The sequence below is a fragment of the Notamacropus eugenii genome, chromosome 7 (genome assembly GCF_028372415.1).
Source record: "Notamacropus eugenii isolate mMacEug1 chromosome 7, mMacEug1.pri_v2, whole genome shotgun sequence".
Taxonomy (NCBI): domain Eukaryota; kingdom Metazoa; phylum Chordata; class Mammalia; order Diprotodontia; family Macropodidae; genus Notamacropus; species Notamacropus eugenii.
In genome coordinates this window covers 84,175,894-84,190,396 of record NC_092878.1, presented here as the reverse complement: position 1 = coordinate 84,190,396, position 14,503 = coordinate 84,175,894, and positions in this window count along the sequence as shown.

Sequence of the window (14,503 nt, the reverse complement as noted above, 5' to 3'; positions counted from 1 at the left end):
AAGAATTTTCTTAATTTCAATTTTGTTAATAACCCCTTTGGTTTTTAGTATTTATAAGTTGGTATTTAATTATTTTTAATCTGTTCTTTTTCTAGCTTTTAGAAGTGTCCAATTACTTGCTCTGCTTTTTCTCTATTTTGTTCAGGTAAGCATAGAGATGTATAAAATTTCCTGTATGAACTGCTTTCTCTGCATCCCACAAGTTTTATGTGTTTTTCATTATTCTCATTCTATTGGGTGAAGTTATTTATTGTTTTTATGATTTTCTGTTTGACCCACTCATTCTTTAGGATTAGATTATTTCATTGCCAATTAATTTCTAGTCTATCTTTCCATGGCCTTTTATTACACATAATTTTTATTGCATCGTGATTTGAGAAGGATAGTTTTAATATTTCTTCATTTTTGCATTGAATTGTGAGTTTTATGCCTTAATAAATGGTCAATTTTTGTATATATGCCATGTTCCACATAGAAAAAGTTATATTCCTTTCAATATTTCCATTTAATATCCCTATCCAATTTTATCCAGAGGTCTACTCTATCTAACTCTTCTAAAATTCTATTCACATCCTTAATTTCTTTTTTGTTTATTTTATGTTTAGATTTAATTAGTTTTAAGAGGGGAGGTCAGGGTGGCCCACTAGTATTGTTTTACTATCTATTTCTTCCTGTGACTCCTTTTACTTCTCCTCTAAGAATATGAAAACTATACTACTTGGTGCATATGTGTTTTATGTGTTTAGTAATGATACACTTTATTTTCTATGGTGCCTTTTAGCAAGATGTAGCTTCCTTTCTCATATCTTTTAATTTTGCTTTTGCTTTTTCTGAGATCAAGATTGCTAGATCGGCTTTGTTTTAGTTTAGCTGAAGTATGATACATTTTATTCCAGTCTTTTCCCTTTACTCTGTGTGTATCTTTCTGTTTCGAATGTGTTTCTTGTAAACAACATATTGTAGAATTGTGGTTTTTAATCCCTTGTCTTATCCACTTTTGTTTTATGGGAGTGTTCATCCCATTCACATTCAAAATTATCATCAACAACTTTGTCCTTCTGTCCACCCTACCTCTCCCTTTTGCTTTTCTCTCATCTTTCTCTCTTTCTTTCCTCACAAGAGTTTTCCTGTTGGCAATTTCCTCTCTATTCAGGTCCTTTCTTGAATTGAACAGCCAAGCATTTGTACACTATTGCAGAGAGGAGAATTCTGGTGAGCTGACCATATTGTTTTAATGTCAAATATTAATTTGCCTAAAAGAAAAATTTACAGAGAATTCACACTAGGCAAGAACTCACATTCCAAAGAAGCAATACAACTATAATCTCAAGATCTCTCTGAAGAATTTTGGAATTGTATGTGAAACACAGGAGACACTTTCACAGGACTACCTAGCATGGTTTGCCTGCATCAGGGAAGGAGCTGTGCTCTATAAGCAAAACATAAATTCAATTGTCAAAAGGAACATGCGATGTGAAAATTTAGAGACATCTCTACTCCCAATGTTCATATGGACTATTTATGCTGATCTGTGGTAGAGACTCTTGAGCTCTCATTGTTCTCACTAACTACAATTGGACACACTGTACTGGGACCCCAATATGCTGATGTCATTTTGGTCCTCTTTGAGCACAAAGAACAGCAACTGACTATAAGATTGTGTTAGAATACTATTGTGATATAAGAAATGATAAACAGTACATTTTCAGAAAAAAAGCTAAAAAAATCGTACATGCACTGATGCAAAGTGAATCAGAATCAGGATTGCACACAATATTACATAATGCAGTATTACAGCAATATTACATAGTGATTAACTGTGAATGACTTAGATATTCTATAATACAGGGACCTAAGGCAATTCTCAAATATTGATAATGAAAAATGCTATATACCTCCAGAAAAAATAACTGATACGGTCTGAATACAGTCCAAAACATGCTTTCAAAAACTTTTTTCTTGTTTTTTGACTGTGTTTTCTTTCATAGCATGACTTTAATGAAAATATGTTTTGTACGACTCCACATGTACAGCATCTAAATTGCTTGCCTTCTCAATGAGGAGAAAGAGGAGGGAGTAAGGGAGGAAAATTGATACTCTTTTTTTATTTTCCTTTACATTTATTTTATTCTATTTATTTTCAGTGTTCTACAATATAACTTAAATTTTCCCCTCCCTCCCTCTTCTTCCCTTCTACTTCCCTGCTCCCTCCCCAAGATAACAGACAAATTTATATAGGCTCTGCACATACATTCCAATTAAGTACATTTTCACCTTAGTCATGTTGCATAGAAGAATTAAAACGAATGGGGGAAATCATATAACAAACCACAACGTAATACAACAGAAAATGATCTGGTACATTCTACAATTGAATTCCATAGTTCTTTCTCTGGATGTGGAAGGCATTATGCCTTAAAAGAATTTTTTAAATATTTCAGTTGCAATGAAGTTCTAAGTGTACCAGAAAAAATCGTCACACACTGTGGTTGTTGCTGTGTACAAAGTTCCTTCAGTTCTGCTTCTTTTGCTCAGCATCAGATCATATTAGCCTTCCCAGGCCTCTCTGATTCTTCCTGTTCATTATTCCTTATAGCACAACAATATTCCATTACATTCCTGTACCATAATTAGTTCAGCCATTTCTGAATCCTGTTTGTGACATCAAATGTATCACCCAGGCAATATTCACAGCACCATTATGAATATTCCAGCATAGTTCTGAATTGCAAAGTGTAACAGACTCTTCATGTAGAAGGCAGAAAAAAAAATATTTATTCAAACACCAAAAGTACCAATCCCCAAACCAGAAATCCAAATTGATTATAGTAGCCAAGGAGTCAATATATATTATCAGTGGAAGTGATTAAGTCATTCCCAAGCCTCCCCCTTCCCTGAGGACTTCCCACAGACAAACAAGCACTCATGAGCCCAGTTGTGTCTGCTTGCCTGTGCCCTTTCTGTCCCTCTGCCATAACTGCTCTCAGTTCTGCTTCATCCTTCCTGTTCCACCCATTCAACGAGCTCCTCCCATCACATGTGACTTGGGCTTCCATGTGATTTATGTAGGCCACATGGGCCTATTAACCAATGAGAAAAATCTTTCCATCATTCAGTAGTATTTGAGTGTTGGTTATTACTATCATTAAGCAGTCTCACAAACAATAATATAGGTTATAAATTTTTGAAGATAACAAAAAACATTTATGACTATTACAAAAATAAGAATTTAAAATTTATATATTTGAATGCACACACACACACACACACACACACACACATATATGGAGACAGAGATGTATATAAATTTAGCACTATTTTTTAAAGAATAAGGGGGCAATTGTATCAAATGTTTCATTATAAAAAGCAGCAATATTTTGGATTTAAAAGGAGAGAAGTTGGTTTGACAGTAGGTTATGCCACTAATCATTGATTTAAAGACCACAGAATCATAGTATAGAGCATAGGAAAGAATCTCAGATATCTAGTGCAATTTCTATTTCATAAAGTTCATAGTAGAATCAAATAAGATAATAACTGCATAAAGTCCTTTGCAAACTATAGAACTACAAATGTTAGTTTGCTATTATTGCTATTTTATAAATAGTGAAATTGATACATTTTGACATCTCTAAATCTGAATTTCCAGAATAACAACCCATTATTACTACCATAAGGAATTAATATGAAAATTAAATGAATTCATGTTCATAAAAGTGCATTGTATCCATAATTCGTTTTGTAAATATAAGCTGCTACTATTTTGAATAAACTGCCTTAGAAACAATGCACTTGTTTCCGTGTTTCTCATTGAATGCTCTGCTAGTTTTGTTAAGAGTCTACTGAAGATAAGAAGCAGAAAGAATGATCTCTATGTTTTTCAGATCAACAAGTAGAAACAGTTCACTTCTATGCCTTCCAGTATGGAATAGTTGTTTATTAAGCTGAGAGTCAAAATAAAATATCCTGACTTCCAACTTAGTAGTCGATGTACTTCTTCCCCCACTCACTTAAATTCAGGGTCAGCAGAAGTTTTTTCCATCTTTTGGATATATATCTACAATTCTTGGCCCTTCCAGGTTCTGTAACCTGTCATGAATGGGAGGTATGCTTCAGAGTCTGAGAACAAAACAAAAGGGGAGGTTGGTGCGTGACTTTCATTTTTGGAAAAATATATTCATGTATCTACTCATTTTCTAAATCTTGTAAATTCTACTTCTCTCATATTTTTCACAACTGATTCTTTCTCTCAGCTCACAAAGCTACCACCCTAGTTCAGGTCCTCATTACCTGTCCTGCACTGTTGCAATGCCTTAGGTTTGTCTGCCACTGGCCCTTCACAACCTGTCCCTTACCGATTTTTTTTTCAACTTCATATCACTTGCAAACTCTCATTCAAAAATTCAAACTGGTTTTCTCTCTGTTACTCACACATTCTGCCTCCCATTTCTACTTTTCCTTGCTGTGCCTTATTTTCAGAGTGTCTTCACTCATAAACTCTACCTCAGAAAATCCCTAAATTATTTCAAGACAGAGCTCAAGCACCACCCTCACATGACATTTTTATTGAATCTCCCTCTTCAAACTTCTGGTGCTCTTCCTAATATTCTACCTCATATATAGCTACCTTATACTTACTTTGTATTTTTCCTGTATACACATGTGGATTCATACATGTGTAAGTACATGTATGTGTTAATATTGTCTGTGGTAGAATGTATATTCATTGAGCATAGGAATTATTTCACTTTTATCTTTTTTGTCCTAGTACCCAGAATAGTTTTTTATATATAGCCAGACTGAGGTGAAAAATCCTTATGAGTAGGAACTCTGTGGGTATCTATGTGTGATTACACATGTGCATATGCCACCTTTCTCCCCCCGACAAACACATATACATACATACTACATTCAGCCAGAAGTCACTATATTTTGGGAACTATGAATATAACCTGTTAACTCTGTACTTTACAATTTATACAGTATAAACCAATTCTTCATTTCATGCTCTAACATTTTGCTTTAATTCACTCAACGGTAAATGGTGAAGGGAAAATTGTAAGGAAGAAATTAGTAGTTTCAAATAAACAGGAAGTATTTATAATACTTACTAAAAAACTACTGTTAAATGAGGTAATGGGTTTGTTTCATCAGCTAGCTTTTCAACTTCTCTGCTCAAATTGTTTCCATGTTTTAGTGCATTGAACTGCAGGAAAGATGTCATGTCAGTTGTGAAAAATCACCTTAAAATATAGTTGACACCAGGACAGAGAAATATAGTAATATATACAATTCTGAAAGAGCATTCAATATAAGCTGGACCCAACTTCAATGCTATGTGAGAGCTGGGAAAATGTGTTTTCAGGAAGAAAGGGCTCTGTTTCTCTGAGAGAAATAGGAAAAATTCATTACCAAGCCACTTTTTAACATATTTTTCAGCTAGGAAATCACTATACAGTGTCAGTGTGGTTAACCATTCAACATAAATGCTTGAAGATTTTTTGTGTTGTTGCTGCTATTTTTCAGACAAAGGCCAGTGAACTTTAAATGGAGTTCATTTCGAAATGTCAACAAATGTCAGGAAATTCACGAAATACTGGGAAATCATTTCACCTTATGCCGCATCCCAGCCTTTGAAATCACAATATTTTTTTAAAAAAATATTCATTTATTTTTAGTTTTCAACATTCATTTCACACAATTTTGAGTACCAAATTTTCTCCCGATCTCTCCCCTCCTCGAAATCCATAAGGCCTTTCATTCTGATTACTCCTTTCCTCAATATGACCTCCCTTCTATCAAATCCCGTGCTTCCCTTATCCCCATCTTCTCTCTTTTCTTTTTGAGCAAGATAGATTTCTATACCACATTATTTGTATTTCTTATTTCCCAGTTGTATGCAAAAACAATTCTCGAAATTCATTTCTAATACTTTGAATTCCAACTTCTCTCCCTTCTTCCCTTCCCACCCATCCTCACTATATATGCATAGTTTTACAAAAGGCTTCCATAAGAATTATGTTGTGTAAGACTACATTACCCTCCATCCTATCCTGCCTCCCATTCATTCTATTCTCTCATTTGACCTTGTCCTTCCCCAAAAGTGTTTACTTCTAATTACTCCCTTCATCCATTCTCCCTCCCTTCAATCATCTCCCTCACCTGACTTATCCCCTTCTCCCCTACTTTCCTGTAGTGTGAGATAGATTTTCACACTGAATTAAGTGAGCATGTTATTCCCTCTTTAAGCAAAATGCGAAGAGATTAAGCTTCACTTTTCCCCACTCACCTCTTCCCTTTTCTCCTCCATTGAAAAAGATTTTTCTTGCCTCTTTTATGAGTGATAATTTGCCCCACTGCATTTCTCCCTTTCACCTCCCAATATATTCCTCTCTAACTCCTTAATTTTATTTTTTAGATATCATGCCTTCTTATTCAACTCAACCTGTGCTGTGTGTGTGTGTATGTGTGTGTGTGTGTGTGTGTATCTAATCCCTCCAATTTCGCTAATATTGAGAAAAGTCTCAAGAGGTACAAATATTATCATTCCATGTAGGAACATAGACAACTCAACTTCAGAAAGTCCCTTATGATTTCTCTTTCCTGTTTACCTTTCCATGCTTCTCTTGATTCTTGTGTTTGAAAGTCAAATTTTCTATTCAGTTCTGGTCTTTTCATCAAGAATGCTTGAAAGTCCTCTATTTCATTGAATGACCATTTTTCCCCTGAAGTGTTATGCTCAGTTTTGCTGAGTAGGTGATTTTTGATTTTAATCCCAGTTCTTTTGACTTCTGGAATATCATGTTCCAAGCCCTTCGATCCTTTAATGTAGAAGCTGCCAGATCCTGGGTTATCCTGATTGTATTTCCACAAAAATGAAATTGTTTCTTTCTAGCTGCTTGCAATATTTTTACCTTGAGCTGGGAACTCTGACATTTGGCTACAATATTCCTAGGACTTTCTCTTTTCAAACCTCTTTCAGGAGATGGTCAGTGGATTCTTTCAATATTTATTTTGTCCTCTGGTTCTAGAATATCAAGGCCGTTTTCCTTGATAATTTCATGGAAGATAATGTCTAAACTTTTTTTTTGATCATGGCTTTCAGGTAGTCCCATAAGTTTTAAATTGTCTCCCCTGAATCTATTTTCCAGGTCAGTTGTTTTTCCAATGAGATGTTTCAAATTATCTTCCATGTTTTTCATTCTTTTGGTTTTCTTTTGTAATTTCTTGATTTCTCATAAAGTCATTAGCTTCCATTTGCTCCATTCTCATTTTTAAAGAACTATTTTCTTCAGAGAGCTTTTGAAACTTCTTTTCCGTTTGACTACTTCTGCTTGTTAAAGCATTCTTCTCCTCATTGGCTTTTTGGACCTCTTTTGCCAATTGAGTTAGCCTATGTTTAAAGGTCTTATTTTCTTCAGCATTTTTTTGGATCTCCTTTAGCAAACTGTTGACTCATTTTTCATGATTTTCTTGCATCAATCTCATTTCTCTTCCCAATTTTTCTCCCCCTCTCTTACTTGATTTTCAAAATTCTTTTTGAGCTCTTCCATAGCCTGAGACCACTGCACATCCATTTTGGAGGTTTTGCATGTAGAGGCCCTTACCCCTGGGTCTTCCTCTGACGGCATACACCCCTCTTCATCATTTGAAAGTATGGAAGAAAATACCTACTCACCAAGAAATATCCTTTTTTAGTCTTATTTCCCCCTTTTTGGGGGGGCAATTTCCCTGTCATTTAGTTAACTTTTCAGTCCTTTTTCAAGACAGGATATACTCTGAAGACCTGTAAGTTCTCAGTGGCCTTGCACTGGGTCTAGGAGCAACCAAAAACTTTTCTGCCCAGAATCTAGGAGTAGTAGAATTCCCTCTCCACAATTGCCTGCAGCTCTGCCTCACCCCAGAACTGTGCTCAGGGCTGAGGTTCACATCAGCTGCTTAGTTCCTCCAGAGGCTTTAGGTGGAGGGGAGGGCAGACACTCAGTGCTGAGATTCAGATCAGAGGCTCAGTTCCCCCAAGGACTTTTGGCAGGAGCTCCCACAATAGACTCTGCTGCTGCTGTTACTGCTGCCTCTACTACTGTGCATGGCTTGGGGCTGAGGCTAGGGGAGGACCCTGTTCCCTTCTTTCCTAGTTGGAGTAGCCCTCTCACTGACTTTTGAAGTTGTCTGGTATTTGTGAGTTGAGGGATCTGAGAACTACCGCTGCTGCTGGGGATTCCATCCCCAAGGCCTGTTCTGGTCCTGTTCCTCATAGTGCCATGTGGCCAGTGTTTGACTGAGCTCTTCTCCATGCTGGTGTGATACACCTTTCCTATCAGCCTTCCAGGTTGCCTTTGGTTGGAAATCTCTTTCACTCTCTTGTTCTGTGGCTTCTGCTGATCTATAATTTGTTGAGGGTCATTTTTTGAAGGTATTTTATGGGTTATGGGGGAAGAGTATGTTTATCTTTCTACTCTGCCATCTATGACAGCACAATATTTTTCAAAGAATCTGACTATGGGACCTATTTCATAGGCAAGCAATGTCGATTACAAGGCGGAGGGAGCTGCAATTTATTACTTTAAGTAGAATTTTCCTAATTCTTGATTTGTCAGATGCTGGCTAGCAGATGTCATTTTTTTTTAAATTTGCAATTCTTCACAAAAGACATGGAGAGGTGGTATATCAGTTAAATGCCATGTTTCATTTTCTTTAATCTTGTCATATTATTGGTTTTAGAGTCTCCAGTTTCTACCATTAAAGAAATGAGAAGTGACATAAAGCATTCCATGAATCTGAAAGCACAAAACAAATGTAAGTTATTTATTATTGTCATTTAAAAATCATCCTTTTCATCTTATTCAGTGGAGTTCACATAAATATTTTCTTGGAAGAAGTCCCTGTCCTGCTATTTCATATTTAATATTAATTTGATACATATTTTAAATTTTATATTTAATGTTCCACAGACTTTTACATAAGGTGAGAAAATGACCACCTTTGATAGTTGAATAAAGATATTTAAATGTAGGCTTATCCTCTCTTGACTCAACAATATCTTTTTCAGTTGTGGATCCAGTTCATTGGCCATTTGTCATATTTACCAGGCTGTCAGTGATTGTTGATTTTTAGTAGGGCACTATAATGTTTGGAGGCTTATGTAATCAGTACTGTTTCCAGTATAAAATGGTATCTGAAAAATCTTCACATATAAAAGGAATCCCCCCTCCCACTTGGACACTCAACTGGAAGTCCTTGTTTAGAATATTGTACACTATAGTCTACAAAGAATTAAATTTGTGGATCATCCAAACATCCATGGAGAGAGTCTAGTGTGACTTTATTGTCTGTTGGTCATTTTGAGCTGAATGTTCTATAAGTATGCTTAACTCAACACTTCCAACACAGAACTCATTTTCTCACCCCACTCACAACCCAACTTTCTTAATAACATTCCTATTTCTATTGAGGTGCCACCATTTCTTTTAACCAAAATTCACAATCTCAGTGTCATTATCAACTATTCAGTATCTGTCCTCTCACCTATCCAGATGGCAGCCGAGCTTCTATCAGTTGGACTTCCATAGCAACTCTCACATCCATTCCCTTTCCTTCACTCACACAGACACCATCCTAATTTACACCCTCATCACTTTTCTCCTGAACTATTACAATATCCTCTTGTGGATTTCCTTGCCACAAGTCTTTTTCCTCTGTAAATTCATTCTTCACACAATTGCTTGAGTGTATTTGTTAAAGCATTGACTCTTCCCTTTTCAGGGAACACCAGTGGCTCCTTATTATTACCACGTTAGAAGATTTTAAGATCATAGGCAGGAAACTCAAAGCAGTTCTAGTTACACCTTTATTTTTTTTAGATAAAGAAAATGGTATTTAGAGAAAGTAAGTGATTTACCCAAGGTTCTTTAGCGCCAAATACAAAACTGTCAAGTCTGACTCTACTGTGTTTTACAATCTTATTATCTGTGATACTGGTTGAAAATTTCCATGACACTTCGTGGAAATGTGATGCCATTTCCATACTTTGGTACCAACTGTCTGCAAAGCCTGGAATGAACTTTATTTCCTCTGTCTAAGAAAGAATTCCTAGTTTACTACGAAGTTCAGTGCAAAAGCTACTTTAAACATGAAACTTTTATTTTCCTAGCTGATAGCATCTTGTCCCTCTGAGTTACGTTGTATTTATTTTGTACGTATATGTATACACACACTCACACATACATTTGTTTTCTCTTTTAATAGGATGGAGGATTTTTGAGAGCAAAGGATCTTGCTTAGTTCCTGACATACTGTCAAAACTTAAATAAATCGTATAACCACTCTAGATTTCCATTTCCTCATCTATTTGGTTGGATCCAATGACCTCTAAGGTCCCTTTTAATTCTCACTCTATGATGCTGTGATCCTGTTCCCTTAACTTGTCAGTTTGCTTTTCAGTGTATTAATTGATTGATTTAGAGGCACATGGTGGACTTGAGCTCACTGTAGCCAAGTGTGAGTTGCTAAGGAGGAGTGGCATTAAGGATACATTCAACAGATGTTTTAGTAGGGAGTAAGTGCTAGCCAGGACAGGATTGCCATCTATTGTTATACATGAAATTCCAAGAGATCTAGAGAAAGAAAGTAGGCTGGATGAACCCTTTGTGAAGGATTAAGACAAGAGTCAAGGAGGATGAAAAGAATTTGACAGTTTGGGGCTTTTTTAGTAGGTTTTGATCTCCATGTTTGGAGGGAGTGACCATGTTGATGACATCATGGATTCATTTAAGCATAGAACAAACAAAATAAACCATGGCTTAAATAAAAAAAAAAAAAGGTAAGTTTTGACTCACAAAGGAATATTGAAGTACTGTAAATCTTTCTCCTGTTTTTCTTTCCTAGAAATTATATCTTCAACTCCAATGTTCTAATTTACTTTAAGCATGTCCTTTTTGTTGTTCTTGTTTTCATGCCCTCAAAAATCCTGTTATGTTTATAGTGTGCATAGGGACCAAAAAGGAAAGAATTTGAGTTATTGAATAACATTTCTCTTTTTCTTTGATCAAGTCATTTGCCAAACAAGGTCACAGAAAATAAAATTCGACTCTATGGATAGCACTAGGGAAGTGTAAAACTTCAGATTCACAATTTATAACAAAATAACACCATTAGCAGCCTAAGTCTATTTTAAAGCTAGGCAAACATTTTCATTAAAAAATATTAAATTATTTTCAAATTATGACAATTTCATCATTTAAAATTAGATTTTTAATTATTTGTATAGCAATGAAGAAAATTTGCTTTCTGAAATTTGAAGGGAATATGTCATACCATCTGATGTATCTTTACATTAATGAATGAATCATCAAATATTAAGTGTCTGAATGTTCTATTCCAAACGCTATGGTGGACATTATAATAAACTGTAAAACAAAAAATAATAACTTTATATTTTCCTTTTTAAACACACACACACACAATTTATTTGCTCCTGAAAATATAAAGTGAAATCCAGCAGAACACAATATACCATTATGGCTTTCAATAAAGAATTCAAACTAGTTCAATTCTACTAACATTTATGAATTCCTAATTTTGTGCAAAGCTATAGAGAATGATAAATTTATTGTAAATAGAACATTGAACTCAGAGTCAGGAATAAGAGAATTTAGGCCTTGTTTTTTTGTTAGAAACTGGCCTTAGATATGTCATTTAACCCCATAGTACACCAGTCAAATCTCTAAAACTTAAGTTACAAATCAGAGCATGTATCAAGTGCCTACTATATGCCAGGTATGATGTCAAGAGCTTCACAAATATTATTTCATTTTATTATATTATAAATTACAATTACAAATCATTACATTAGGTGAAAAGTATCTCATTTATACCAATGAATTTTCAGGTCTAGACCACTTTCCTTTCACATGCACTCACACAAAATTTAATGCATTTTGGCAAGAGTTGTTAGTATAAAGATGGATAAGGCATTAAAAAAATTCTCAAAGAGTACGTAATTTAATTAGGGATGAGGAATACAGGCATATAAAATGATTACGATACAAAAGTGAAAAGGCAAAGAAGAGATAGAGCAACATACTATGAGAGATTTGATGAGGGAGCAATCACTTTCAGTTAAGTTGGATCACAGAAATCTCCATGCAAGAGGTGGCACCTAGCTTTAATCTTTTAGGTAAAGGTCTTCTATGAATAGAGATGGGAATGGGGTGGAGTCATGGGAGGGGTAATCCATTGACAAAATATTTAAGGAAGAAAATAATAGGGTTTTACTTCAGCAGAACATGGAGCATGTAGAGAGGAATATTACCAAATAACACAGGTTATGTGGAGTTCTATTATGAAACGGATTACATGCCAAGATCTGAAGTAGGAGGGTATATTTAATTCAAGAGACAAATGAAGACCACTGGAAATTTTACTATAGTTTAATTCTTTGAAAATATTAGCCATATGTTATGATACATAAGTGCCTATGTGAATGAGGTTAATTTTCACAACATCTAGAACACTTTTGATTTAATACTAAATTTGAAAAGGGGAAAAAAATGTTCTACTGGAATTACTAATAAAATGATTCGATGGTTAAAATCTCACTAATTCAGAATAGGAAGTCAGGGGAACCCATGGTGGAAGTCAGTGAAAAATCTAAATTATATAACATTTTGAAGGAAATACAGTTTTATTACTTTCAGGGATATGCAATAGTTCAGACTAACTGCTAACAAAAATGTTTTGGAGAAGAGGTCCTCTGAGGAATGTCTCAGTGAATGAATCATGCTCATTTATAATAAGCATAACCATTTGCATATAAATAATTGATAGGCTAGAATTTCTTTTTTAAAACAGTTCATTCTCTTAAGTAAGTTGAGCACACTCTTGTAATTTTGTGCAGTTTATTAATTTTCTTACTAGCTTTCTTCCAAATAGTACAAGGGCAAATTTCAGGTTATGTTGAACTGAGAAGTTCCATAATTAATGAAGTCTAAAGAAACGAGGTTTTGATGAATTATAAGTTGTCTTCATTCTCTTAGGAGGTCACAGACATTGATGATCAATATTTCAGCATATGATGGAATTATCAAATATCACAGATCCTGAGAAAACTCTCAATGGATTGGGAGGAGAAAAGAAATATTTTAAAGGTAATTCCTAAGAAAATTATATGTAAGAGAGGCATCATATTGTAGAAAGTATGCTCAATGTACTCTGTCCTTGAACCAGGGAACTATACCTTTCATAGGGTGCTAAGGTGTAACCCTTGAAGTGTTAGGATATCTTTCTCTACTGTCATTGGATAAACTCCCCATTTTAGGTGTGCCCTACCATTTTTAGCAGCCAGTGACTAACCCCCCGTTGCATTTAACTTCTTATATCCTTTATCTTTTCTTAAAGGTGTAATTTACTTTTGTGGATACAGCAAGAACAAAACAGTCTCCTAAGCTTTTTTTTTTTTAATTCACGAAATTTGAGCCTCTAGATTAATTTTCTTCACCTAACCTAAAACATCAAATGGTGAGGAAAAAGATACTTGCACATTTTCATAGGACCACATGTGGCCTTGGGAGGAAAGAGCCCAAAGCCTCTCCTCTTACAACATTGGTTGTCATTAGGTGATATTCACCAAGCAAGAGTAGCTAAGGAGAAAATTCATGGCTTTGTCTAGCCTTTTGAAGGCACCAACAGTAATAGCTACACAGCCCCATGGTTAGCAGATCAGAAACAATTACAGATTTTCCAAAACTCTTCCATTATACTACGCCTTGAAATTCTTGGATGTGAGCTACTTAGGATCTTCCACATTGGGAACTATAATAAATAAGTTCTGGATATATATGTACATGTTAGGGTCCCATTTTACTTTGGAGCTGGGAAGAAATTTAGAGACTATCTTGTCATAGGTCATTGTCTGTCAGTGGAAAGGTACCTTAGAAATAACTTCATCCAACCAACTGCCTTTTCATATGAGGATACTGCAACTTGGGAATATTGAGATTTTCCCAGTATCACAAAAATCATAAGTAACAGTGGCATCGTGGCAACCTAGTTATTTTTGGTAGTGCCTGCAATATAGTAATTGTTTAATTAATGCTTGTTGTTTGACTGATTGATTGACGCCAAGCCTATTACAGTTCTCTATGTCATACAATTGTTCAATATCATAGTATTAATATATCTTCATGAAATAAATCTTCAATAAATCATATCATATTACATGCTATGTAATATGTCATTTGTATATTATAATCAACTGAATTTTTTTCAGTTTGAAACTTGTAAAGTATCAGCCTATCTACATTGATTACAGAAGCCATTTTTACTGCCGTGAAATGATTACATTGAAGACATGTTTGAGGACAGTATCCTACCTTATTTACAAACTACTACAACTTCTTTTAAGAGACTAACTCTAGTATTCCAGAAAGGAACTGGGAATAGGAGAGAGTCTTACAAACCCACAACATCCTCTGCCCATTCAAGCTCATGTGAAGTTATACCTCAG